The 25,986-nt window shown below is 59.9% G+C and overlaps 1 pseudogene; it reads right to left on the reverse strand.

Annotated features, from left to right (window-relative positions):
* Window positions 1-7,185: 7,185 nt before the first annotated feature.
* Window positions 7,186-17,893, reverse strand: LOC123465236 (annotated as a pseudogene).
* Between the last annotated feature and the right edge of the window lie 8,093 nt (window positions 17,894-25,986).

Here is a 25,986-nt window from a genome sequence, read left to right on the forward strand (position 1 = left end):
TGGACTGGCAGCAGACCCCCTAAGTCCAGCCCAGACATCAAGTGCCCCCACACCTGGCCCAGAGCTGTGGTCGGCTCCTTGCATGCAACCCAGGACTTGGGAGGACTTGTCATTTCTGCTTGGAAATGACAGGTGACTTTTTTTTCATTGTTGTAAAATTCTCGTAACCACATGCCGTGTTGGGACTATTGTCCGCCCACAGTGCAGCGGCGCTGAGTTACACGCTGTTATGCAGCCAGCACCGCCATCCATCCCCAGGATGGTTTTCACTTTGCAAAACTGAAACTCCATACTCATTAAACACCACCTCCCCTTTCTCAGCCTCCCACCAGCCTGGCATCCGTCATTCGACTTTCCATCTCTCTAAACTTGACCACTCAAAGTAGCTCATACAAGTGGAATCAAAGGGACAGTGTTTGTTTTTGTGACTGGCTTACATAACTTCACATAATATCCTCAAGGGTCACCCATGTTGCGGCATGTGTCAGAATGTCCTTCCTTTTAAAGCTTGAATAGCGTTTCGTTGTTTATCTTTTCATCTGTCCCCAGACACCTGGGTTGCTGCCACCTCTTGGCTGTTGTGAATAATGCTGCTGTGAGCCTGGGAACTCAACCAGCCCTGCCAAACCCTGCTTTTGGTTCTTTTGAGTAGACAGCTGACTTTTGTCCCCCTCCAGAGGCGTCAGGCTCTTTCCTAAGTGTTTGTATGCGTTAACTGGTTGCATCAGACAATCTGATGAAATGGGTGCTTCTTAATTATCTCCTTACCACAGATGAAGAAATCAAGGCACAGATAGGTCCAGTCACGTGACGTTCAGTGGTGGAGCTGGGAGCCCGCACTAAACATATTGTGGTTCGGTCGTTCATTCATTTTCCACGCTTTGCAACCCCACGGACTGCAGCACACCAGGCTTCCCAGTCCTTCACTATCTCCTGGAATTTGCTCCAACTCATGTCCATTGAGTCAATAATGCCATCCAACCATCTCATCCTGTCACCCTCTTCTCCTGCCCTCCATCTTTCCCAGCACCAGGCTCTTTTCCAATGAGTGTGCTGTTCAGTTCAGTTCAGTTCAGTCACTCAGTTGTGTCCGACTCTTTGCGACCCCATGAACCGCAGCACGCCAGGCCTCCCTGTCCATCACCAACTCCCGGAGTTCACCCAGACTCACGTCCATCGAGTCAGTGATGCCATCCAGCCATCTCATCCTCTGTCGTCCCCTTCTCCTCCTGCCCCCAATCCCTCCCAGCATCAGAGTCTTTGCCAATGAGTCAACTCTTCGCATGAGGTGGCCAAAGTACTGGAGTTTCAGCTTTAGTATCATTCCTTCCAAAGAAATCCCAGGGCTGATCTCCTTCAGAACGGACTGGTTGGATCTCCTTGCAGTCCAAGGGACTCTCAAGAGTCTTCTCCAACATCACAGTTCAAAAGCATCAATTCTTCGGCGCTCAGCCTTCTTCACAGTCCAACTCTCACATCCATACATGACCACAGGAAAAGCCATAGCCTTGACTAGCAGACCTTTGTTGGCAAAGTAATGTCTCTGCTTTTGAATATGCTATCTAGGTTGGTCATAACTTTTCTTCCAAGGAGTAAGAGTCTTTTAATTTCATGGCTGCAGTCACCATCTGCAGTGATTTTGGAGCCCCCAAAAATAGAGTCTGGCACTGTTTCCACTGTTTCCCCATCTACTTCCTGCTGTTACTTATCCCCTAATGTTGATCAGGGCTTCCCAAGTGGCTCAGCGGTGAAGAATCCACCTGCTGATGCAGGAGACTCAGGAGACATGGGTTTGCTCCCTGAGTCAGGATAAGCCTCTGGAGGAGGAAATGACAACCCACTTCAGGATTCTTGCCTGAAGAATCCCATGGACAGAGAAGCCTAGCGGGCTCCAGTCCATTGGGTTACAAAGAGTCAGATAGGGCTGAGAACGCGCACACACACACATCAACTGAAATACAGCTTGATGCATTTAAGCCAGCCGCAAGGAAGGACTGTCCGCCTGGCTTAGATGCAGAAATGGAAGGGTTTTTTGTTGTTTTTTTTTTTTTTTACTGCCCTCTACTCCTTTTTCATCTTTGAAAAAAAGAAGTATTTCCCAATCTGTTTCATGACCTCAATTAACCCTGCGGTCGGGTAATTGAGTCTTCGCCCTCAGCCTGCGCGGCAGCAAGAGGGGCTGATGCGGGCCAGAGAATATAACGCGGGTGGTGTGTGCTGAACGTCCTCCCTCGATTTCCACTCCCGGAGCTCCCAGGACGAGGGGGAGGAGACGGCAGAAGGGCGCGCATCCTGCCACAGGGCTCGGCAGGTGCCAGAAAGCCCGGTGCGTGCGAGAGATGGGACTGGAACAAACGGGGCTGTGGGTCGCTGGGTCTGGCCGCCCCTGGACGACCGCCGGGAGGGCAGGGCCGGGGGCGGGGCTCCTGCACGGCCCCGCCCACTTCTCTCCGGGCGATGACTTTGCACTTCCCAAGGCCCCAGCCCGGCTCGCGCGCTGCTTCACCCCGCACTTCGCAGGGTCAGGTGACCCGGGACCCTTGCTGGGGCCTCCAGTTTCTCGGGGCTGTCCCCCTTCGCTCCCGAAGTGCGCTGGGCAGAGCCATCGGATCCTCTGTTGACAGGTGAGGAAACCGAGCCTTGGAGGCAACAAGTGGACGCAAAACGCTGAGGCCTTGAGGCTGGGATCTCTGCTGCCACCCAGCCTCTCCCAAAGGGGAAGTCACTTGCTCAGGGTCATTGGCAGCTGCACCTGACCTCGGCCCGAGTCTCCTGACCACCCCGAGGACCACGAGTGGTCAGGCCAGCTGACCAGGAGCCAGCCTCCCAGGCCAGCCCACCCCAGGAGAGCCCCATCGGGGCAGTGCACGCGACAGGCAGTGTCCCCCCAGGCGCCCACAGAGCTGCCTCCTTGTTAATAGCCCGCCCTTCCTCCAGGGAGGAAGCCAGGCCCTGCACTCCCGTCTGTGTTTGGCTGATGGGGAAAATGAGGCCTGAGGAGAAAGGGCTGGAGGTGCTAGAGGTGGGTGGGGCCACATGGGACAAAGCAGGGCCCGCTGGGCATAAGGACCCCAATCCCAGTGGCCTGCTAAGGAAGACACCACCTCCAGGGCACCAGGGACTCTCCACACTGGCCCCAGTGCCCTGGGTTCTTTCCTAAAAGGGCCTGGCTTTCCACAGCAGTTTTTGGTGGTGATCCAAGATGACCTGCTTCAGACCCGGGACTGCCCCGAGCCGGCAACCCGGCTCTTCTCCTCCAAGGCACAGTTTCCAGGAAAACAGCCACATACAGTCCCACCAGGGACAGAGCAGGTCACGTGGCAGGAGTTGTGGGAATCCCAGTGCTGCGCAGGGCCAGCCAAGGCTGAGGAGGAGGGAACCTGCCCCAAACCACCACCGCGCCTTCCCTTTCCTCCAGTCTGGGTGCTGGAACACCTCCTCATCCGGGGAGCTCTGCCCTCTGCACTTTGGAGAAGGAAGGCACGATGGTGGGGCCTGGGCACGGACCACTTGGACCCTGGGGCATCCCACCACCTCCATCTATGGTTCCTGTTTTTGGCTGAACTGAGCAGCTTGTGGGGGGCTCAGTTCCCCTGAGGAGGGATGGAACCCGAGCCCTTGGCAGTGACAGAGCAGAGTCCTAACCACTGGACTGCCGGGAAGTCCCCCAGCTGGGGCTTTAGACACATTGCTTCACCCCTGTGGCCTCAATCCTTTCTGGAAACAGAGCAGACACTCGCTTAGGGGGCTGCCAGAAGGGCTTCAAGGAGAGGGAGCATGTAAATAGCAATAATTGCCATCCTGAGGGAGTGCAAACAGGCAGGCCGGCCCTGGTCCTGCACATTTGCACTTTCTCCCCTAATGCTCCCAACATTATACCAGGAGCTGGGGCCCAGAGAGGTGGAGTAACCTGCCCAACGTCACACAGCTAGCAAGGTGCAGAGCTGGGCTCCCAGCTCCCAGCTGAATCCACAGCCTAATCCTTTATTAAAAAAATTTAAATACAGTTGATTTACAATTGATCTGCAATCAACTAATCTATATTAATTTTGATCACCCTGCCCAGTACAGGCGCACAGGCTGGCCACCCAGCGCTCCACACTGGGAGATGGCTGGAGAAGCACCATCTAGCCCAGGGTGGCCCAGTCCCAGCTCCTCCCCCCGGGGCCAAAGGATGGTGGGCAGACATTGACCTTGGTGGGAGGGGGACCCTCTGACCTGCTAGAGGTCCCTAAAGGACTCTGAGGTAGAAAAGGAGGAGGCGAGAGAGGGGACAGCGCGGCCTTGGGCATCCTGCAGCCCCTTCTTCCCCCTGGGGCAGCGATGGGGGCTCTGTGAGGACTGCAGCCCGGCCGCCAAGGGGGCCGCCCAAGTGTCCAGGGGCCCATGAAGTCCAGGAAGGAAGGGGCCACGGTCAGCAGACCAGGGAGGAGGAGGGAGCGGCTGCGCGGGCACGGAGGTGGCAGGCCGGCTGCCCCTCCTGGCGCCCCAGCTGCAGGGTCTCTGGCCAATCCCACCTACCCCTGAGCTCCACTCCTGCTGGGCACAGCCTCCCAGCATCTCCTGTCACAGAGGAGGGGACAGAGCCTCAGAGAGGACCGGGCCGGCTCACCTGCTGCGGGAGACAGCAGCTGAGACCCGAACACCCTTGAGCAGGGTTGGCCCCAGGCTGGGCGAAGGGCCACAGAGGGAACGTGCCCAGGTGGAGTGAGGGGGACACCAGGTCCCTCCTGTCGCCCAGGCTGTCTTGGGTCAGCAGGTTGGGTTTCCTGTCCTTGAAGCTGAGCATCCTGCCTTGGGCAGGCTGGCCCCCGCACCCTCTCACCCCTAGCCTCATCAAGGAGCCACAGGCTCAGGGCCAGAGACGACCCTCCATCCACAAAGGAGCCGCAGGAAATGTGGGCAATGGCAAAGCCAAGCTGAGCCCAAGGGGGAAGAGCAGGGGGCGGCACAGGGAGAAGGGGGTGGCCAGGCAGAGGTGGGGCCTGGGACCCGAGCTCTGGGGGCATGCAGGGTGTCTGCTGCACAGAGGAACAGACACTGGGCAAGCCCCCCCCCTCCACCATCCCTGGGCGCTGACAGGGGCTGGCACCTTCCAGGAACACACACATACGTGAACACACACACACGTGAACGCACACACACACACACACGCACATGCTTCCTTATCAGCCAGACAACCTGGTCCGCAAGTCCGGAAGCAGCTCAGAGAGCCAGCCCTCTCCCCCACCCATGCTTGGCCCAGACAATAGAATGGCCAGGGAAACACTTGGCTCTTCGCGAGGCCTCCTGGGACCTGGCGGTGGGCAGGGTCCTGAGCACAGCCCCCCAGCCCGGGACAGAATGGCCAATGGCCAGGGCCCTGGAACCGAGCCAGCTGGGGTGCCCTGGCCTCAGCCCTCCTTGCAGTCCCCGGCCTCCCTGGCTGCACCCCTCATATGAGCTGCCATCTGGCCTCCTATTCACCCCAACTCGGCCTTGGGAAGCTGACCCCAGCCCCTCACGCTCTGCTGGGCTCACAGGAACACAGCCGGGGCACACAAGCCACCTGGGCACAGAGGGTCCAGCCAGGAAAACCCTGCCTTTCTGGCTCTGGGCCTGGGTCTCTGCCTACATCCTTCCCGCTGCCACTCAGAGGCTGCTTAGCCCCTGCTTCCTCCCCGACTCCCCTGGGGCTGTTCCCCACTCGCACGCCCCACCCACTTCAGGATTCACTGGTGGACCCCCCACCTCCACATCCAGGGTCTTTGCTGCTTTTTCATGCCAGGCCCAGTGGAACATGGGGTCATAGGTCCGCAAACCTGGCTTTATGGCAGGCCCTTGCTTCACTCCTGGCCTGGGAGGCACAGACAGCACCCCCATTTTGCAGCTGGAAAAAACAGGTGCAGAGAGGTGAAGAAACTTGCCTACAGTCTCCTGACTGGAAAGCAAGTGGCAGAACAAGGACTACGCCTGGCTCAGAAACCAGCCTGGACCCTCTGCCTGCAGCCCAGGGGCTCAGGCAGGGCCAGGCCCATCGGTCAGGGCCGCGGCCGGGGCTGCAGGAGGGGTCTCTTTGAGGGGCCGGGGACGCAAAGGTGTCGGGGGTGGCAGGGGCTCCCTGTGGAGAAGCTGGCCAGGACCGAACCAGGGCAAGGCTTCCTGTAGCACGGCCCTACTCGACCTCTGCCGGCCACCGGGCTGATCGTGGGGTCAGGCTGGCCTGTCAGTCCCCTGCCGCTCCCAGGGAAAGAGGCACCCCTTGGATACCTTCCCGCCGCCCCGCCAGCTATAGGACTTCAGGCCACCCGTGCTAGGGCCTGGTGTGAAGCGGCACAGACCTCCATCCTGTGCTGGCCTCAGTTTCCCCACTGACACTAGGGCTGGCCACCAGCGTCAGCACTCACACGCCCTGCCCCCACCCCACCCCAGTTCACGGGGCCTGGAACCCCAACCTCTCCTCTTCTTCCTTCTGGCCCTGTGCCCGGGCAGGCTGTGCCTGGCACTTGCTCCTGACCCCCCAGGATCCCAACAGAGGGGAGGGTGGGGGAGAGGCAGCTGGTGTGGCCTCCCTCAGCGCCTCGCTGTCAATCCCCATCTCAGCGCTCTGCTTTCCTGGAAAGCCCCAGGTTGCCAACGCAAACGGGGTTTCCTAGCAGGCTTGCCTGCAGGCTGGAGCCAAATTTCAGTGCCACGTGTTCGAGAGAGAAAGACGAAGAGGGAGGTTTGAAGGGGTCAGGCCGGAGTAAGCTCCTTGCAGCCTCACGTCCAGAGCCAGGACCTGCAGGGTCCACCTCCACACACGCAGTCCAGGCTGACACTTGCCCTGCAGCAGCACACAACTTTCACTGCTGGGAAGTCCCTCGCACATCTAACCCAAACACCTCAAGCTGTAGAACAAGCTTTGGCCTTTCCTTGTCTGCCAGGGCGCAGGCTTGCTTAGAACAGGACAGAGCAGTGCCCACCCCTGCTGGGCGAGGCTTACTTGGCACGTGAGGTCAGGGCCCCTGGGGATCCGGGGTCGAAGTTTGTTTTGCTCTGTAACCACAGCGGTGGGCCTTCCCGGTTCAGACCTGCCTCAGTCTCCCCGTTGGTACAGTGGGCAGGAAAAGGGAGTCACCACGGAACCTCTGGCCGGCCCCTGGGTGCGTGGGGACACAGACCTTCTGTCTGAAGTCAACTTGGCCCCCCCCCCTTAGAGAGATACCATTTTAATTCATGTTTATTTAAAAAATAAATACTCTGTTCATTTTCACATTCAGGTGGGTGGGACAGTTAGGCAGGGAGGCCTTCCCGGGTGGGCAGTACCAAAGGGAACTTCTGCGCCAAACCCCCCTCCAAATGCCTGGAATGCCTCTCAGGCTTGCTGGCATGCCTGGCATGACCTCCTCCTGGCCATCAGAAGGAGGAGGATGGACGGTCCACCACTGGGGGCTTCAGGCCTGGGGTTGAGCTGAGGCTGCCTTCCAGGTGTCCCAGCTTGGGGCTCGGTGCCAGGGGAAGGTGGCCGCCCCTCCGTCCACTGGGGTCAGCCCCTTCTCAGGCTAGCAGCACTATATGCAGGTAACCAGCACGTTTATGGAGGTGGACAACTCGATCTCCTCGAAGAGCACGCGGCCCCCCGCAGCCCCGGAGCTGCCGGCCTTGGCCGCAGCCCTCAGCAGGGCCTGGGCGTGGCGCAGGAAGTGCTGGTTCCGACGGCGGCCCAGTCGGCGCAGCGCCAGGATGGCCAGCACGTGGTCCCGCCTGCAGAGACACGCGGGCCCCCTCTGCAGACTCGACAGCTCCAGTGACACCCCGGACCCCAGGGCGAGGGGGACCCCGGGGCTCGGACTGGAAGCGTTAGGGCACCCAGCATTCCTGGGGGGTGCCGGGGTCTTGAAGGGTGCAAAGCCCGGCGGAGACGGGAAGAAGCAAGCCTGATGGGAACGGCCTCTGAGGCCCAGGCAGAGGTTCCGGAAAACTATTGCGCTAAGGGAGGCAGCAGGGGGCCGCGGTGCCGAGGCCTTGATGCCGGAGGGGGCAGGCAGGGGAGTCAGAGCCGCCCGGCCCAGCGGCAACAGACAGGCGCGTGCGGGTGGGAGGCTTGGCCCAGTGTGCCGCCCCTCCCGCCCCGAGCACCCCAAGGAGCTGGAAGCACTGTCTCCCGCAGCGAGGGAGGGCCGGCCAGCCTGCGCAGGGAAACCCCGAGGGTCCAAAGGGAAACCTTCCAAACAGACGGCGCGGGCTGGGATCAGAGGATTCTCCGGGGGGCGGGGCGAGGCAGGGGACCGGGAAGGGGCTAGGCCCGGGCTTTCTGTAGCCTCCCCATCCTGGAATCTCCAAGGCCATGGAGAGATTCAGCTGGGATTTCCACGTGCGTGATGACTCAGCACCCCCCAAACACACACCCTAGGATCAAAGCCTTCTTCCTTCTGGCAGGTGTCGGGGCTTCCAGAAAGGGCTTTCTCCCGGAGCTGGGGGCCTGTGCCTTCCCCTAAGACTCGCTGGAGGAAGGGCTCCGGCTCCCTTCAGACTCCAGGGACCACAAGAGTGAATGAGGACAGCGAGATTAGAACACCGGGGAAGGGCAGAGACGATCCCACCAGGGCCCCCGCAGCCTGAGGGTCCGGGCCCGCAGGTTGCGCAGCCCGCACCTGCGCACGGAGGCCGGGGCTAGTCCGAGCCCCGCCCGGCGGCTCCCTCCCCGTCTCCTGTCCCCAGAACCAGCTCCAGGGTATGAACCTGATGTCGGGGTAGCTTCTGATGAGCGTCTGCAGGTGCCGCCCTATATCGTCTTTGTAAGTCTCGCCCAGTATGTCAGCCACGAACGGGATAGCTTGGCCCAGCCACGTGGCCTCGGAGCCCTGCGGAGACGCGGGAGCGGTGGGCCACCCTCGCCCCCAGCCCCCTTCCCGCCCCCGCCTGCAGACCCTCGGTTAGTGCCCGGTTTAGCCCTCCTGCAGCCACCACCGCGGCCCTACCGGGACCGCCTCCGGCCCCGCGGAAGGGGACATGGCCCCGGCTCAGGATTCCTCTTCCCTCCTCACAACACGGCGCAGAGGAGGCTTTCCGTGTCTGCTCAGGTGAGTGAGCCCAGGCCCCGCGGGGAAGGCCTGCCTGGCATCAGACGGGGAGTCGGGGACCAGCGGCCCAGATGAGGGGTGTCTGTGTGGGGAGGACATGCCTGAGCTCGCTCTGCTGGGGGTGGGGTGGAGGAGAGTTCCGACACAGTCCCCGCCCATCGGACGCGGCTGCGACCCTCATCCCTCCCCTACACCGCCCTCAAAGTACATGCAAATAAACGCAAATATATGCAACGAGTCCTCCCCACCTGGCCCCTCCCCGGCACGCGGAAAGTGGGGCGATCCGCTTGTCAAAGCTGCCCACCGGGGGTCTCTTACAGAGATGAAACCAGATGAGGGGGGCGCTATTGCAGGGTCCGCGGGCTGGAGAACCCCCAAGAAGGCCAGCGCCCCGGGGCAATCGGGTGATGCTCCTACCAAGCCCTGGAAGGTGCTGCCGATGGCCTGCGCCTCGAGGCCCATCTTCTGAGAGCGGCTCCGTTGGTCGACACCCCGGAGCCGTTCGCAGGGTCTCAGGGTCTGCTCCAGGTACTCGGGGACGACATAGCTGTGCGCCTGCTGCAGAGTCTCCTGTGGGGGGCCCGCAGGGTCACAGGGAGGAGCCCTGGGCACGCCCCCACCAGCGCCCGCCCCGCCCCCGGATACCTGGGCCAGGGGTGGGGCCATGTGCTCCAGGAGGCCCGAGAAGGCCACCACCTTGTCCATGACAGGCTGCAGCAGGTCCTGGGTCAGCCAGGCCTTGGTGCACAGGTCCCAGAAGAGCGGCTGGGGGCAGAGTGGTGGGCAGTCTGCCGAGAGCTGACCCCCAGCACACACTAGACCCTCCCCTGGGCACCCAAGGCATGGCTCCGGACAGAGATGAATCAGGCCAAAGGGCAAGTTGGCATCAGGAAGAAAGTCTGGGGAGCTGACCCCCTTCTCTAAGGTATCTTGGGGACAGCCCCTCTCCTGGCTCTAGACCTTTCCCTGAGACTGCCTCCTCCAGGCCCGGAGGCCCCTCAGGGAAGGTTGGAGTTTGAGCCTCTAGCCAGGCCTCGCCTCGGGAGTTCTGGGGGCACCTTGAGGGGCTGGATGAGGCGCCGTTCCCTGGAGGCACCCTCTCTGAGGAGAGAGTCCTCAGAGAGTCTCAGAGTTTGTCTCTGAGAGGAGGAGACTGAAAGCGTTAGTCTCTTAGTCATGTCTGACACTTTGTGACCGCATGGACTGTACCTCCGTCCATGGGATTCTCCAGGTAAGTATACTAGAGTGGGTTGCCATTCCCTTCTCCAGGGGATCTTCCTCACCCAGGGATCGAACCTGGGTGTCCTGCAATTATAGGTGGATTCTTTACCATCTCAGCCACCAGAGAAGCCCAAGGAGAGTGAAGGATGCAGGTAATTGTTTCCCAACTGTTCTTGCTCAGCTGGGAACGTGTCTGGGTTCCCTGCCTGCACCCGAAACACCACCCCAACACGCCCCTATGGTAAATGAGTGCTGTGACTTGGGCCCCCAGGCTCCAGGACACAGGGCGCACCTGCTGGGCAAGGAAAGTGGGGAGAAAGGGCCCGCCCCCTCACCTGCACAGCGCCCTGCAAGCCCTGGAGCAGCCGCTTCTAAAAGGTATGGGCGGCAGCCCCCAGGGCCTTCTCCAGCTCTCCAAAGCTTTCTGGGAACTTGGCCAGAAGGTGAGTCCTGGGGAGGGGGGAGGGCCAGGAGGGGGCAAAGTGGGCAAGGGGTCACGGCCTGGCATACAGCCGTGAAGGCTGGGTGCCACCCCAGCTCCGATCACTCAGACTATAGTGTGAAGGGCAGCCCCCTGGGGCGGCACAGTGGAGAAGCCCTGGGAGCGGTCATGTGAGGGGGCAGCACTGAGCCCGGGAGCCGAGCACAGGGGGGTGGGCCAGGGAGTGATTGAGGTCCCACCGCATGGCAGGGCCCCCCTGTGGCAGGGCTGAGCCAGACCTCCATCCCTCCTGGTGACAGAACAGTGCAGCACAGCCCTTCCTGGCCCAGAGGCCCTGCTCAGATGCTGTGAGAGTCGCTCAGTCATGTCCGACTCTTTGTGACCCCGTGACTGTAGCCCGCCAGGCTCCTCTGTCCACGGGATACCCCAGGCCAGAATATTGGAGTGAGTTTCCATTCGCTTCTCCAGAGGATCTTCCCGACCCGGGGACTGAACCCAGGCCTCCTATATTGCAGGCGGATTCTTTATCCTCTGAGCTCCCAGGGAAGCCCTTTGAGCCTCATAACTGCCTCTCCAAATATCACAATGTCCCCATTTCATCATAGAGGAGGCAGGGCTAGGCTCTCCCAGTTTGCAGCCCAGGGACACCGAAGTGAAGTCTTTCAGTCGAGTCCAACTCTTGGTGACCCCATGGACTGTAGCTCACCAGGTTCCTCCATCCATGGGATTTTCCTGGCAAGAGTACTCGAGTGGGTTGCCATTTCCTTCTCCAGAAAGACAGGCTAAATTTCTACCAGGGGCTTGATCAGAGATGGCCTACACCAGAGTCCCCTGTGCCCAGGACCAGCCTGGCACAGTCTAGGGACAAAAGAGTGTTCGAGAGCCAGCACCTTATCACGGTCGTGCTTTGGGTTCCCAGATGCAGCAAGTACTGCCTGCGTGACCGTGGAGCAGCGGCGATGCCTCTCTGAGCCCCCACACTGCAGTCCCGTCTGGCCGTGGGGACATCACACCATCAGCAGTAGCTGATGCATCTTCAGTTGGGGGACACTACGGCTTGGCCTGGGGTGAAGGCTCTGGCCGCCCAGAGCGGAGGGCCACTGCCCCCTGGAGGCAGAGGAACCCAGGCCCCGGCACCAGCAAGGCCCTGGGGGTTGGGGAAGGGGGAGTGTCAGGGAGGGCTTCCAAGAAGAGAGAGGGTCCCTAAAAGGAAGAAGGCTGAGCGGGATGAAGGGAGGAGAGCATGGAGCCCTGGGTGGCAGGGATGAGCCGGGCAAGGGTGGCTGGAACCTTGGCCTCTGCTCAGCCCTGAAGCTTCCCGCGTCCCTGCCAGGGCCTCAGCTCTGCGGGGCCAAGGGAGGACCCCACAGGGGGGACAGGGACGGGGACGAGCACGGAGAGGGGGTCCCCTCTGGGAGGCCTTCGGGCAAGGCCACCAAGGGGCCGCAGGGTCTGTGTCTGCGTCGCGGTTTCCAGGGCTCTCTCGCCCCCTGCCGGTCGCGCTGGGCACCGCGGGACAAACCCACCTGAGCTCCTGGCAGGCATTGATGCTGGCGCACAGGTTAGGCTCGCTCACCGCCCCCGATTCCAGAAAAGCCTTTTCGAACCTGGGGGGCGGGGTACGCAGGGGCCTTGGAGACTCTCCCTGGCTGCTAAGACCCCGAGTCCGCCCTCCAGGCTTCTCCCTCCCAGTCGTCCAGAGTCTCGGATTCCGAGGAAACAGGATGTGTGGGTTCCTCCCCAGGGACAACCAGCGTCCACACCCTGGCCACCCCGCCCACCACATCCCGGCCCAGGATTCGCCCGCACCTGTGCAGGAAGAGCCCCAGCGCCCGCGCGCAGATCCCCAACGTGGTGGCCTCCAGCTCTGCGGAGATGGCGCCGGCCGCCTTCACGTGCTCCGCCATGACCTGCGAGCCAGCGCCTCTGAGCCCTCGGTCCCGATGTCCCCAGCGCCCACCTCGTGGCGCAGGGACGTCTCTACCCTCCCTGATCTGCCTCCCAGTCTTGGCTCCGACTTCCAAGGGGCCCGATTTCCAGAGGGTCAGCCCTCCCAGCTCCGGACACTCACGTGGTCCACCCGCCCCCCACCCCCGCTAAGCTGGGAGCTGTGGCCTCGCTCTCCCAGCTTGGCTATGAGACCTGAGGACCTCTGACCGTGCACCCAGGTGGGGCCTCAGGCTCCTGTGCGATTGGGAGAGGCGGTTGTGACTGTGACTTTTAAGAGAGTCTCCACTGCCCGAGGCCCAAACACACGTCCTTCCCTCCAGCGCACCATGCAGACGTCAAAGGACAGCGACGTGTGGTAGAGGCCCTGCAGCACGTCGGGGGCATCTGCAGCCGCCTAGGGCTCTGCTCCAGCTGCAGGATGCCATCGAAGCAGCTTGTGACCTTGGTCTTTGAGGGCCAGAGAAGGGGCCACGGTGAGTGAGACCCTCCCAGGAGGGAGGCCCCCCCCCCACCTCCAAGCCCTAGGGCGCGCCCTTGGAGGCAAGGGCAACCCTGCCGGGACACAGGCCCACGCCCGAGGCCGCAGGGCGCAGAGAGGCTCAGACTCTGGGCACTGCGCCTCCCTAGCCCACTGGCATTGACCACGCTCTACCTGGACCCCGGCCCCTCCGACCCAGCCCTGCCCTGGTCTCACCTCCAGGAAGCTGGTGTAGTCCTCCAGTCGGGCCCAGACGTCCGGTGCCAGGAGAGGGGGCAGCGGCTCCCAGGGCAGAGCCTGGTCCTGGGAGCCCAGGAAATCAGGACTGAAAGGCAGGGCGGGGCCTGAAGGTCCGGGCAGGACTCTGATGCGGCCGCGGCTGCCCCCACTGCCCTCTGCCTTGGCTCAAAGCCTAAGGCCATCGCTGTGAGGCCCGGAATCTGGGCTTCCGTTCACACGCCCGGCCCCCCACCCCGCCCTCCAGGATTCCGTGCCAAACGCCCCTTCGCCTGACTTCCCACCTCAGGATTTCCTGGCTAAGCAGTCGGTGGAGCGTGCCCCGAAAGCATAAAGATGGCAGTGCAGATGGACCTCGACCCGCTTGCTTCGGGAGTGACCTCCACCCTCACGCTCGGATTCACCCAGGATTGAGCTCTAAACGACCCCAGGACCTTGCAGTTCAGGGTCCAGCTAGGATCCAGCCCACACCGGGGCGGGTGCCTGTCTGCAGCCACACAGAATATTAAGGAGCCCAGCACTTTGGCGCCCCCTCCAACTGCCCGTCGTCCTGGGGAGCTGGGGAGCGCTCAGGGAGACGGGCGACCCACCCAATCACGTTCTGCAGAGCCCTGAACCTAGGCGTCCATCCAAAGCAAGAGTTGGGGTGAAAGCCAGCCCTCAAGGAGCGCGGTGAGCCCGTGGTTGTGTCCAGCCTGGAGGGGGCGCCCTTGGCCAGTTCACTCAAAGGCCCCGCGTGGACTAGGGGGGACTCATTGGGCTCACCGCCTCAGAAGCAACCCCGCCCGGAGCTCTTTCCAGCTTCGGAACCCGAGAGGGAGAGCACCAGGCTCTGGGATGGGGAAGAGAGAATGTCAAAGGGCTCCCGGATCTCGGATCTTGGGTGCCTAACAGCCAGCACTCTCCTGGGGAGGAAAAGGTGCCCTGTGCCCTTCAGAGCAGGTTCCTGAAGGCTTCGCGCGCGGGCAATGCCAGCCCCTCCTTGCCCTCGCCCCACCCCGCGGCCTCCGGCCCAGGCCTCACCTGCTGTAGACGTTGGCGGCCCAGTCCAGCAGCACGTAGAGCTACTCGCAGCCGCGGGTGTCGTGTGCGAGCTTCTGGAGGCGCCCGGCCACTGCGCCGTGGAAGGCACGCAGGTAGGCCTCCCAAGCCGGGAAGCCGTGGGCTGCATTAGTGGGGTGCACCTCCCGCTGCACCTTCTGCAGGTTGCAGCAAACCAAAGCACCGAGCTAGGCCAAGAGCCTAGCCAAATTGGGGGCAGGGTCGGCCGCCCCCAGGGCCTCCCTGGCACCCGCCTGCTGCACGGCGTCCTCCCAGTACTGGCGCTTCTGCTCAAAGCGGAGCTCAACAGCCCTCGAGGAGGACGTCCACCCCTTTTTCTGGATATTCCAGCACTGGACGGGGGTGAGGCCAGTCTGGAGGGGGCTGGCCAAGGCCACCGGGGGCTTATCGAGGCCTTGCAGCCTGCAGGGAAGGCTGTGGGAGGGGCCTTGCTGCTGATGCTGCTGCGGCTCAGTGGCTTCAGTCGTGTCCGACTCTGTGCCACACCAGAGACGGCAGCCCACAAGGCTCCCCTGCCCCTGGGATTCTCCAGGCAAGAACACTGGAGTGGGTTGCCATTTCCTTCTCCTTGGTTCTATATTTAACCAGGGGCTGATGGCTCCCAACTCTCTTCCCCACTGCACGCCCCCCCCCCAACCCCTCAGCCCCGTAGAGGACCAGGAGGGGGTCTCTAGGGCCTGGGGGCCTGGGCACAGGGCCCTCATCACCCCCAAGCTCCCCCAGGCTCTGCTCACTCCCCACCGACTTTCAGCCCCGGCCTGGCTACTGGGGAAAAAGAAGAGAAACTTCTTGGCCTGCTGGGACCTCCCACCCACCCCACTGTGTAAAGACAAGTTGAAGGTGGTGGGGGCCAGCAAGTTCTCACTTCAGCCCAAGGAACTAGGGCCCAAAAGAGGGCAGGATCTGCTGAAATCACAGACCAACCAGAGGCTGAGCCACCCCCCATCCCCAGGCCACCCCCCACCATGGGGACAAAGGCCAGGCTGGAGCCAGCACCTGACCCTTGGGTGATATTGGGCTGGAGCGGCCTCTCCCCAGGCCTCGGTGTGCCTGGGGTGATTGACACCAGGACGGGCAGGGCCCAGCCCCTAACCCACCCCCCTCCCCCCACCTGCCAGCAAGATTGTCCATCCAGGGGACAGACATGCAGGGGGTCACTGAGGCCTACCTTCCTCTCCCACAGGTGGCTGAGCAGCTGGAAGGAGGCTGCCTGGAGGGAGGGGCCGGCCCAGGTGCTCCATGCGGGCCTTATCAGCTCCGCTCTGGCCACAGGTCGTGGTTCTCCCAGATGCCAGGACTCAGGGACCGTGCCCTCAGATCAGCCCCAACACAGCAGGGAGCATCGTGCCAGCGGCCATCTGTCTCCCCCTGCACCCTGCACCATGCCCCCCAGCGCCCAGCAGGGGCAGGAGTGGTGATGAAGGATCCATTCCGGCCGGGCCCAGCCTGCCCCGCTCTGGGCTCTGTCTCCAGGGAGTGTGGGGGCAAGACGAGCCAGCCTACCTTGGTTGGCAAGAGCTCACACTTAGGAAGCACCTACTGTATGCTCGGTCCAATGCCTGGCACGTGTCAGATCCCCATGACAACAAAGTGACAGGGTGTCATTCACCCCACTTCATAGATAAGGAAACAGGCTCAGAGAGGGGCAGGGTCTTGCCTTAAGCCACACAGCTCAGGGGCTGGGAGTCAGGACCAGCCCGGGTCTGGCTAGGAACCTGGGAGCAGAGGCTGAACCCTGTCTCCCAATACCAGCAGCCCAGCATTGCTGCCCAGGGAACCCTTTCTTCTGGCAGAGGGTCCGAAGGTGGGCAGGCTGCCAGATGCCAGGAGTAGCATCAGACTTGAAATTCTCCCAGGAAGCCGAGGGGAAAATTCTGGGGGAAGAGGGGCAGCTGCCGGCTGGGTCTCACGGGAGGTAACAGAGGCAGAGACTTGAAACCCAGCCACCCTGCCTGACCACCTCGTCCCAAAGCCCATCAAGGCCCCCCTGGTGTTCCCTCTGTCCCCTGCTCCCTGAATCCTGCTTCAGCAGCTTCCCAAGTCATTCTTGACCTTCACGAGGCACAAGTCAATCAGGTCACTCTCCTGCTTTAAACCCTTCCGTGGCTCCCCACAGCCTGGCATTTGAAGCCCCCTCGCCCCCCATCATGGTCTGTACTTCCTCCAGCCTCATTCCTGGGCCTCCTGGGCCTGCACCCAGCCAGTCTCCCAGCTTCTGCTCAGGCAGCTCCTTCTCCCAGCCTCTCCCTCTGCTCCCCACAGCTGACCTGGGTTTCAGAGGCTGGGGTGCAGTTGCCTCCACCTCCGAGCAGTCCTGGGGCTGTGCTGTAGCACCTGCCTGCTCATCAGGCCCCCGGACTGGCCCCTGGCGATGGGGCCTCCTCACTGGCCTGGGGACCTCTGCCCATCCACCCCTCCATCTCCCCGGAGGCAGCCTGCGGGGGCAGTGAGCCTTCAGTGTGAGGGTCACCCCTGCCTGTGCGGGCCCTCTCGGGCATCAGGCTGGTGTCTTCTGGGCTGCAGACTCCCTGCTGGCTCTGCCGTGGCCCCTGCCCCGGGCCTGCCTCCCCACCCATGGGGCCTCTTCCTGGCTCTTTTCTCTCTGTTCTATTGCCCTGAGTGTTCAGAGGCCCTGGCCCCTGCACCTTGGCCTCAGCTGAGCTTCAGGAGCCAGGAGACGCAGGCCTGGGCTGCGCCCTGAGGCCCATGTTCTCCAGGTCAGGGCATCACCCCCACTGCAGGGCCAGGAGCAGGGGTGGGAGCACCACCCAGAGGCCATGCTTACTCGAAGCTCCCAGCTGAGGCCACCCTGTCTGTGACCAAGTCAGGTCTGGGCTCCCCTCAGCACTGGGTATCTCCACCCCAGCTTCCCCCCCCCCTTTTCCCAGGCCTGCCCTCCTATAGTGGCCCCTCCCAGGTATCCCATCGCAGTCCCAATCTTGCCACCTCCCCAGGGCCTGGGCCAGCACCCCATCCTTCAAAGCTCCAAAGTAGCCAGCTGGGGCAGAGGACGGCATCTCCCTCATAGTCACAGGTCCTAACTGTACTCCTTCCTATACCCCCTGGATTCCATCTCCTTAGAGGGGTCGGGGGTCTTGCCAGAATATAAACCTCCTTTAAAGCCCTTCTCTGCTGGGTAAGATTCTTCTGAAATAAGGAAGAAGACAAGCATGTGTGTTCTGAGGGCATTCAACATTTGCCTAAGGAACTAGTTAAGTCAATAAGGCAAGAAAAATGAATAAGAGGTATAAATATTGGGAAGGACCTGATAAGAATGTCATTATTTGGAGGTGCTATGATTACCTGCTTAGAAATAGCTTTCTGACACTCCAGAAAAGCCTATTTTCAAAAAGTTCTTAACCGGACATGGAACAATGGACTGGTTCAAAATTGGGAAAGGAGTGCGTCAAGGCTGTATATTGCCACCCTGCTTATTTAATGTCTAAGCAGAGTCCATCGTGTGAAATGCTGGGCTGGATGAAGCACAACTGGAATCAAGATTGTCGGGAGAAATATCAATAAACTCAGCTACGCAGATGACACCACCCTTATGGCAGAAAGTGAAGAAGAACTAAAGAGTCTCTTGACGAAGGTGAAAGAGAGTGAAAAAACTGGCTTAAAATTCAGCATTCAACAAATGAAGATCATGCCATCCAGTTCCATCACTTCATGGCAAATAGATAGGGAGAATGGAAACAGTGACAGACTATTTTCTTGGACTTCAAAATCACTGCAGATGGTGACTGTAGCCGTGTAATTAGAAAACGCTTGGTCCTTGGAAGAAAAGCTATGACAAACCTAGACAGCATATTAAAAAGCAGAGACATTACTTTGCTGACAAAGGTCTGTATACTCAAAGCTATGACTTTACAGTGGTCATGTATGGATTTGAGAGTTGGACCACAAAAAAGGCTGAGTGCCGAAGACTCGATGCTTTTGAACTGTGGTGTTGGAGAAGACTCTTGAATCCCTTGGACTGTAAGGAGATCAAAACCAGTGAATCCTAAAGGAAATCAATCCTGAATAATTATTGGAAGGATTGATGCTGAAGTTGAAGTTGTAGTACTTTGGCCACATGATGCAAAGAGTTGACTCATTAGAAAAGACCCTGGTGCTGGGAAAGATTGAAGGCAGGAGGAGAAGGGGACGACAGAGGATGAGATAGTTGGATGGCATCACCGACTCAATGGACATAAATCTGAGCAAACCCCGGGAGATGGCGAAGGACAGGGAGGCCTGGCGTGCTGCGGTCCATGGGGTCGCAGAGTCGGACACGACTGAGCGACTGAACAACAACAACAAAAAGGCACGTAAAAGCCTTCCCTTCTTGAGGCTTTCCTGGTAGCTCAGTGGGAGAAAATCCACCTGCCAATGCAAGAGAAATGGGTTCGATCCCTGATCCGGCAAGATCCCATATGCTGCGGGGCAACTGAGCCCTTGCACCCCAACTACTGAGCCTGTGCTCCAGAGCCCTGAACGGCAGGTACTGAAGCCCGCGTGCCTAGAACCTGTGCTCCACAAGGAAAGAAACCACTGAGATGGGAGAGGCCTGCCCTCCACAACGAGAGCGCAGCCCCCACTGGCCAGAAGCAGAGAAAAGCCCTGCAGCAGTGAGGACCCAGCATAGCCAAAAACAAATCAATAAATACCAACTTTAAAGGCTTCCCTTAGTACAGCCACCAAATAGAGCCCTTGTCCCCACCCCGCACTGCCATCCCCCTCAGGAGAGGCACTCACTCCTCCTTAGCTCGGCATGCAAGGCTGTACCTGGCCCCTCCAGTTTCTTCTACTCTGTCTCTCACTCACTCGCTCACCCACTCTGATCACTCGGATACACTCACATGTCCTCCGCACCTTTGTACAGACTGTCCTCTCTGCCAACAGCGACCTCACCCTCACCTTCTCCAGCTGCTTCGTGGCTCCTCCGGCAAGAAGCCTTCCCCGACCCCCTGAGCCCCAGACCACAGTCAGGACCTCCTGCTCCGCGCCTGGTTCCTGACCTGCGCATGCCTCCTCCCATGACGGAGGGGCACTTCCAGGGTCGGGGGCATCTTCCCCTTGACCAGGAGCCCCCCAGGGCAGGGAGTGGGGCTGACCCAGCGTCCAACCATGGCAGGTGCCCAAGGAACACAGAGAAGCAGTTTCATGCAGGCGCATCCGCCCGTGGGTGTGCAGCCACTTTTGTGACTGGTGTCCCCTGGTGTGTGTGCCTCAGAGGGTCTGTGAGTGGCTGTGTCCGTGCATCTCCATCTGTCTGCGTGTCTTCATGTCCCTGTCTGTCTGCTTCTGTGTGTGTGTGCACGTGTTCACTATGACTTGAGCTGGCATTCTGGTCTGGGCTCTCAGCTGAAGCCATTAGCCTGGAAGGCCACTGGCAGAACCGGAATTTTCCCTAAGCCCTTGAATCCCCGCCTCCTGCCCACAACACCCCAGAGGCCCTCCTCCTCTACCTGCGTGGACATACCTGCGGGGTGAGTAGACGCTGGGCCCCAGGCAGAGCAGGGCCACCAGGAGAAGCCGGCGGGGCCGGGCCCTCAGAGCGGGACCCGGGCGATGGGGCCTCTGGAACAGCCAGGGGGACTGACCCACAGCTGGGGCTTTCCAGCTGCGGTCACATCGGCCGGCCCCCGCCCCACCCCCAGCTCCACCCTCCACCAGGAGCCCCGCTTTCACTTTCAGATGTCCGCCCCCTGCCCCCCGCCCTGCTCAGAGGCAATCAGGCCAACCTTTGATTCCTGCAGCAGTGGGAAGCCCAGCCCAGGCTCAGGTCAGGGGCCCTGGTGGCTGTTGGCTTAAAAAATTGGGACTGTCCCAGACAAATTCAGACATTTGATCACTTAAAATGTAAAGTGTGCAGCAGAAACTAACACAGCATTTTAATTCAACTCTACTCCAACAAACAAACAAAACAAGGTAAACTGAAGAATTTGGTCTTTACCCTAAAACCAGCGGGGCATCTTTGGTTTTGGGGCACTTTTGTTGGCTTGGCCTTTTTTTTTTTTAACTGAGGTATAATACATGTGTTTGTGTGATGAGTTGCTTCAGTCATGTCCAACTCTTTGTGACCCTGTGGACTGTAGCCTGACAGGCTTTTCTGTCCACGGGATTCTGCAGGCAAGAATACTGGAGTGGGTTGCCGTGCCCTCTTCCAGGAGGTCTTCCTGGCCCAGGGATTGAATACGCATCGCCTGCATTGGAGGGTAGATTCTTGACCACTGAGCCACCTGGGCAAGCTCCATAACACACACAAGAGTACAAATATTTAAGAGCATGGTTTCTTGTTTTGTTTTGTACCCTGGTGGCTCAGTCAGTAAAGAGTCTGCCTTTAGCATGGGAGACCTGGATTCGATCCCTGGGTCAGGAAGATCCCCTGGAGAATGAAATGGCAACACGCTCCCATATTCCTGCCTGGAGAGTTTCAAGGACAGAGGAGCCTGGTAGGCTACAGTCCATAGGGTCACAAAGGGTCGGACAGGACTCAGTGACTTCTAAAAAAAATTTTTTTTTCCTTTTTCTTGATTAAACTTTATGTATGTATAGACCCATATAGCAAGATGGATCAAGATATAGAATGTTCCTAGTCCTGCAGCACATATTTCCCCTGACGTATCCACTACTCTGAGCTTTAACACCAAAGATTGTTTATGCCTGCTTTTTAAAAATTAAGGTATAATAGCAGTGACATGCCCTACTCAAGTGTACAGTTTAAGACTGTTCTTTATATGGAGTCCTGCATAACCACCATCCAAGTCAAATTACAGAACATTCCTAGAAGCCCACAAGGCTCGCTGCTACCCAGGGCACTCAATGCCTCCCCAACAGAGGTAGCCGCTATTTTGGTTTTATGTCCGTAGGTTAGTTTCCTCACAGGCTTCTTTAGTGCGCCGTCTGCAACGCTGTCTGCAACGCCGTCTGCTCGGCCTGGCTGGCGAGGCTCCTCCTGAAGCTGCCCGCTCGCCCCTCCTCCCACTTCAGGGATTCCCTAAGTTTGGGTGAACTCCGGGAGTTGGTGATGGACAGGGAGGCCTGGCGTGCTGCAGTTCATGGGGCCGCAAAGAGTCGGACACGACTGAACTGAACTGAACTGAACTGAACCCTACATAGTCACTGGAAAAGACCCTATGCTGGGAAAGATTGAAAGCAGGAGAAGGGAACGACAGAGCATGAGATGGCTGGATGGCATCACCGACTCGATGGACATGAGTTTGAGTAAGCTCCAAGAGATGGTGATGAACAGGGAAGCCTGGTGCGCTGCAATCCATGGGGTCGCAGAGTCGGACACGACTGAGTGACTGAACGGAACTGAACCCTACATCCTGGCTCCCCAGCCCTTGCCTGATCATCCCCACGCCTCAGTGACCCCCCAAAAGTTCTAGGCTGCCCCTCCTCTTCCAACGCCAAGGGTTTCTCTGGGTGCAGATATTCACCATCACCCTCCTTCCCCAGACACACGCATAAACCCGCAATCTGAGTACCAGCCCAGAGGGAACGGCAGGCCGCTTCCTACCAAACTGCCACCCCAAGGCATCTATCTGCGAGGAGGGGATGGTGGGCAGTAGAGTTTGAAGCGGCCGTTAGGGGTGTATCACGAATTCATGGGGCGCTGGGTGGCCCCTCTGCGGCAGCCCCCACCCAGCCCGGGCCTCAGTCTCCCGCCCGTTAAGTAGGAGCAGGGCTCGCCTTTTCCCAAAGGCCGCTCCCAGCTCAGAGGAGGCCCGGCTTTAAAACACCCCAACGTGCGGTCGAAGTCGCCAGCACTGCGGCAGCGGGGCAGCCTTGACGCGCGTCTCAGCGCACCAACCCCGAAGCCCCCGGGCAGGCCAGAGCCCGCGGGCGTCCCCTCGCGCGCCTCGGGGGCCCCTCCTGAAGCCGCGTCACACGGGCCCCGCACACAGGCGCCGGGTCCCTCACCACGTGCCGCGTAGCACTCCACTGCCTGCACCACGGCAGTAATTTCCCTGGCGTCTACTGATGCACACTCAGGGGGTTCCCAGTGCTTTGCTACGACAAGGGAAGTGACTGTCCTGCTGCCTGTCGTTTCTCATGGATGTTAGACAGTTGATAAGATTCATTCATAGGAGCAGAATGGTTCCCAGGAATCTCTGTGGGTTTCACTGATCTTGCTGAGTGGCCCTCCGTGGGGGCTGTGAAATCACACTTCCAGAGCAGTTTTGGGGGTGGCTCCTGGTGACTGTCAGCCTCGCCAGACACTGTCGTCACCCACACACTAGGGGTTTGGGCAGTCTATTCTTTTTAAATATTTTTAATTTTTTGACCATGCCATGTGGCATGCGGGATCCTAGTTCCCCAACCAGGGACCAAACCCATGACCCCGCAGTGGAAGCTCTGAGTCTTAACCACTGGCCCACCAGGGAAGACCCGGGAGATTTGGGCAGCCTAATGAGCCACCCTCCCTTCCTGCGCATCTTTCAAACCAGAAACCCCAGGCGTCCCCCCAGGACTCCCCTGGCTGCAAGGAGGCCCCGAGGCCCCGCGGTCCCCGTTGGGATGGAAATGAGGCTTCCCCTGCCTCCCTGCCCTGGGCCAGGCTGACCTCCCCGTCTCAGCCCTCACAGACCAGGCCTCTTCTTGGGCACCCTGGCACTTCTCAAGGGCTCCCTGTCCTCCCTGTGGCATCCCCACTCTCCCTACAACAGCCAGAGAGTTCTTTCCCAGTCACAGATCACAGCAGACTGCCTCTTCAGAGTCTCTAGTGCTCCCCCCTTTACAGTGAGTGGAGTGGAATGAGTGAACCCCAAGGCCCAGCCCCAACCAAGGCCCCCTCGGTGCCAGCCTGCCACTTCGGGGGGGCTTGCTTGACTCCCCACTCCCGGCCAACCCTGCCTTGAGCTCTTTCTTTCCCTAAAACCTGAGCCCTTCCCAGGTGCTAGGCTGTTTCCCTTCCGGTGCTGCCCCTCCCCGCTCTGTGCACATGCCTGTCCCCTGCCACAGTCCCCACCCCCCAGTGAGTACTGCCCGTGGCCACAGCGCGACTGCCCCACCCCATAACCGCTGCATCACTCCATGCCATCTGCTGGGCACTTGAACCTGGACTGTTTATTAACTTGCTCCCTGTTCCTTCCGGGCCGCCCAGGGATGTGAGCCCTTCAGGGAGAGCCCGGCCTGCCCTCCCCACTGCTTCCCTGCAGGGACAGGGCAGGGTTGGAGGGTCCCATCCACGCTTGTCCCACCGCTGACCATGGCCTCCCTCCCAGTTCACAGGAGCCTGGATGGGGGCCGGGGCCGGGGGCCCTCACCCACGACCTGCCCTCTGTCCCCTCTGCCCAGCGACCCACTCCGCGCCTCTGGGGTGAATCCTTCCCTTAAAGGAATTTTCCTTCTGTGACCAGGAAGTTACTGATGCAGAGCCCTTGGTGGAGGGGCCGGAGCTGGTGACCCCGCGGGACCTTAGCGGCTCTCCCCCTCCTACAGGGACAGCATGGATGGCGGCCCCCACAGCGCCAGCATGGAGTCCACCTTGCCGGCTCCCCGACCCCAGGGCCCCGCCTCTGACTGCCTCTGTTCTTGGACCCTGGCCCACCCTGCTGCAGGGAGGCTGGGGGGTGCATCTCAGCACCCTCTGCATTTTGGGGCCCAAGTCCATTCTCTTTGGTCCATGAATATCTGCCTGGATCAGAAACTTTCCATCTGGTCCTCAGCTTCCATGAGCTCCCCCTTCCCCCTGCCCCCTCCTCCCATGCTCTGCAGGGGGAACTCAGCGGAAACCCACCAGCCATCCCCCTACCCCAAGGCTCCAACCTGCCCAGGGCCCACACTTGGAGCTCAGCCTGGGGCGGCCCTTCCCTCTCCCTCTCCTGGATGCTCCCCAGGATCAGTGGGTCCATCCCTCCCACATCTCATCCCAAAGGGCCTTCCCTCCAGCTCCAGCCGCTCCAGCCGCTGATGTCCATGCCTTTCCAGCTGGACCCCAGACTCCGCCCACCCTCCGCTTAGTCATCCCTCCCCCGCCCCCCACCCCACATGCCTCCAGCTCTGTGGAATGAGTTCACCAAGGTTCCCCTTTGCCTCCCAGGGACTCTGCCCTTCTCCAAATCCTGGCCAGGATGGGTGTGGAGGAGAGCTGGGGCCAGTTGTAATCACAGCTGGGCCCTTCGAGGTCAGTTCCAGGAATACAAGAGCCAGTTCCTGCTGGGCCCGATGCATGGAGCTGAAATGTCGCCATCCCCCTCTTCTGTGAAGGACTGCGGGGGAAGTCAGACAGGTTCGTGATCACCACCTCCAGGTGAGGAAACTAAAGGGTGGAGTGAGGGGCCTTGGCCCACAGCAGACCCTCCCAACGGTCACGCTCACAGGTGAGAGGTGGGCAGGAGGCACTGGGGGACAGAGTCTGCCAGACCCCAAGAGGCTGAGAAAGCCTCTCCCAAGAGAAATCACTCCACAGCCACTTTTGAAATCAGCTTTATATTAAGCTATAAAAACCGACAGTTTGTTCCTAACAAACATACAAAAGCATACTATCAAAAAATAATAATAACATCAAACATGCAAACTTCTACAAACGTACAAAGGCCTTCATGAACCATCTACTCGGGCCAATTTCTGGCCACAGTACCTGGAAAGAGGGGGACAAGTCCACGAGAGCCGGCTACAAACCCAGTCACAGAGGGGCGTTCCCGCAGGCACAGGCTGGGTGGGTCACGCCTGCATCTCAACTGCCCCAGGCCGAGGAGGTCGAGTGAACCTTTGCTTTCCTGGGTAGGATAAGGCACTCCACAGGGCAGGGGATGGGTGAAGGCTGTGAGCGGCAAAATAATGTCCACCCCATAAAGATGCTCACATCCTAATCCCTGGGCCTGTGACTATGTTAGTTTCCATGGCAGAGGAATTAAGGTTGTCAGGTGGAATTAAAAATCAGCTGACTTTAACATCAGAAGAGGATCCTGGAGTGCCTGGGTAGGTCAAAGGTCATTGTCCGGTGGGTTAAAGGTCACCACCAGGGGCCTTAAACCAGAAGAAGGAGGTAGGAGGGGAGTGCTGAATGCAAAAAGGATTTGACTGGCCATTGCTGGTTTTGGAAATGGAAGGGGGCCATGAGCCAAGATATATGGGAGGCTGGCCTCTAAAAACTGGAAAAAGCAAGGAACTTCCCCACAAGAGCTTCCAGAAGAACCGCCTGGGTCAGCCCACCAGACCCACATCAGACTGCTGACCTCCAGAACTGAAAGCAAGTTCTCGTTTTAGGCTCCCAAGCTGTGGAAGTTTGTTAGCCTGGCAACACGGAACTGACCCAGAGCCCAGGGGTCAGGAGTCAAGATGGCCCTGCCCGGACCTCAGCCTGACTTCCAGGGCAGGACCCACAGAGGCATCCCCGGGTCTGCCCCTTGTCGGGGGAGGCAGAGCCCGAGAAAACCCAGCAGGTCCTGGCCCTCCCAGGCCCGTCCTCAGGGGACACCCGAGGGGAATCAGAGAGGGGGTTAGGGGCTCGGACACTGGCTTTGCCCCCACTTGCCTGTCATCCCACAGGCCCTTTTCCAGTCCCCCCACGCCTTCAAGATAAGAGCTCATCTTTCCCTTTTTCCTCCTCCAGTTCT

Source organism: Bubalus bubalis, chromosome 20 (assembly GCF_019923935.1).
Source record: "Bubalus bubalis isolate 160015118507 breed Murrah chromosome 20, NDDB_SH_1, whole genome shotgun sequence".
Taxonomy (NCBI): Eukaryota; Metazoa; Chordata; class Mammalia; order Artiodactyla; family Bovidae; genus Bubalus; species Bubalus bubalis.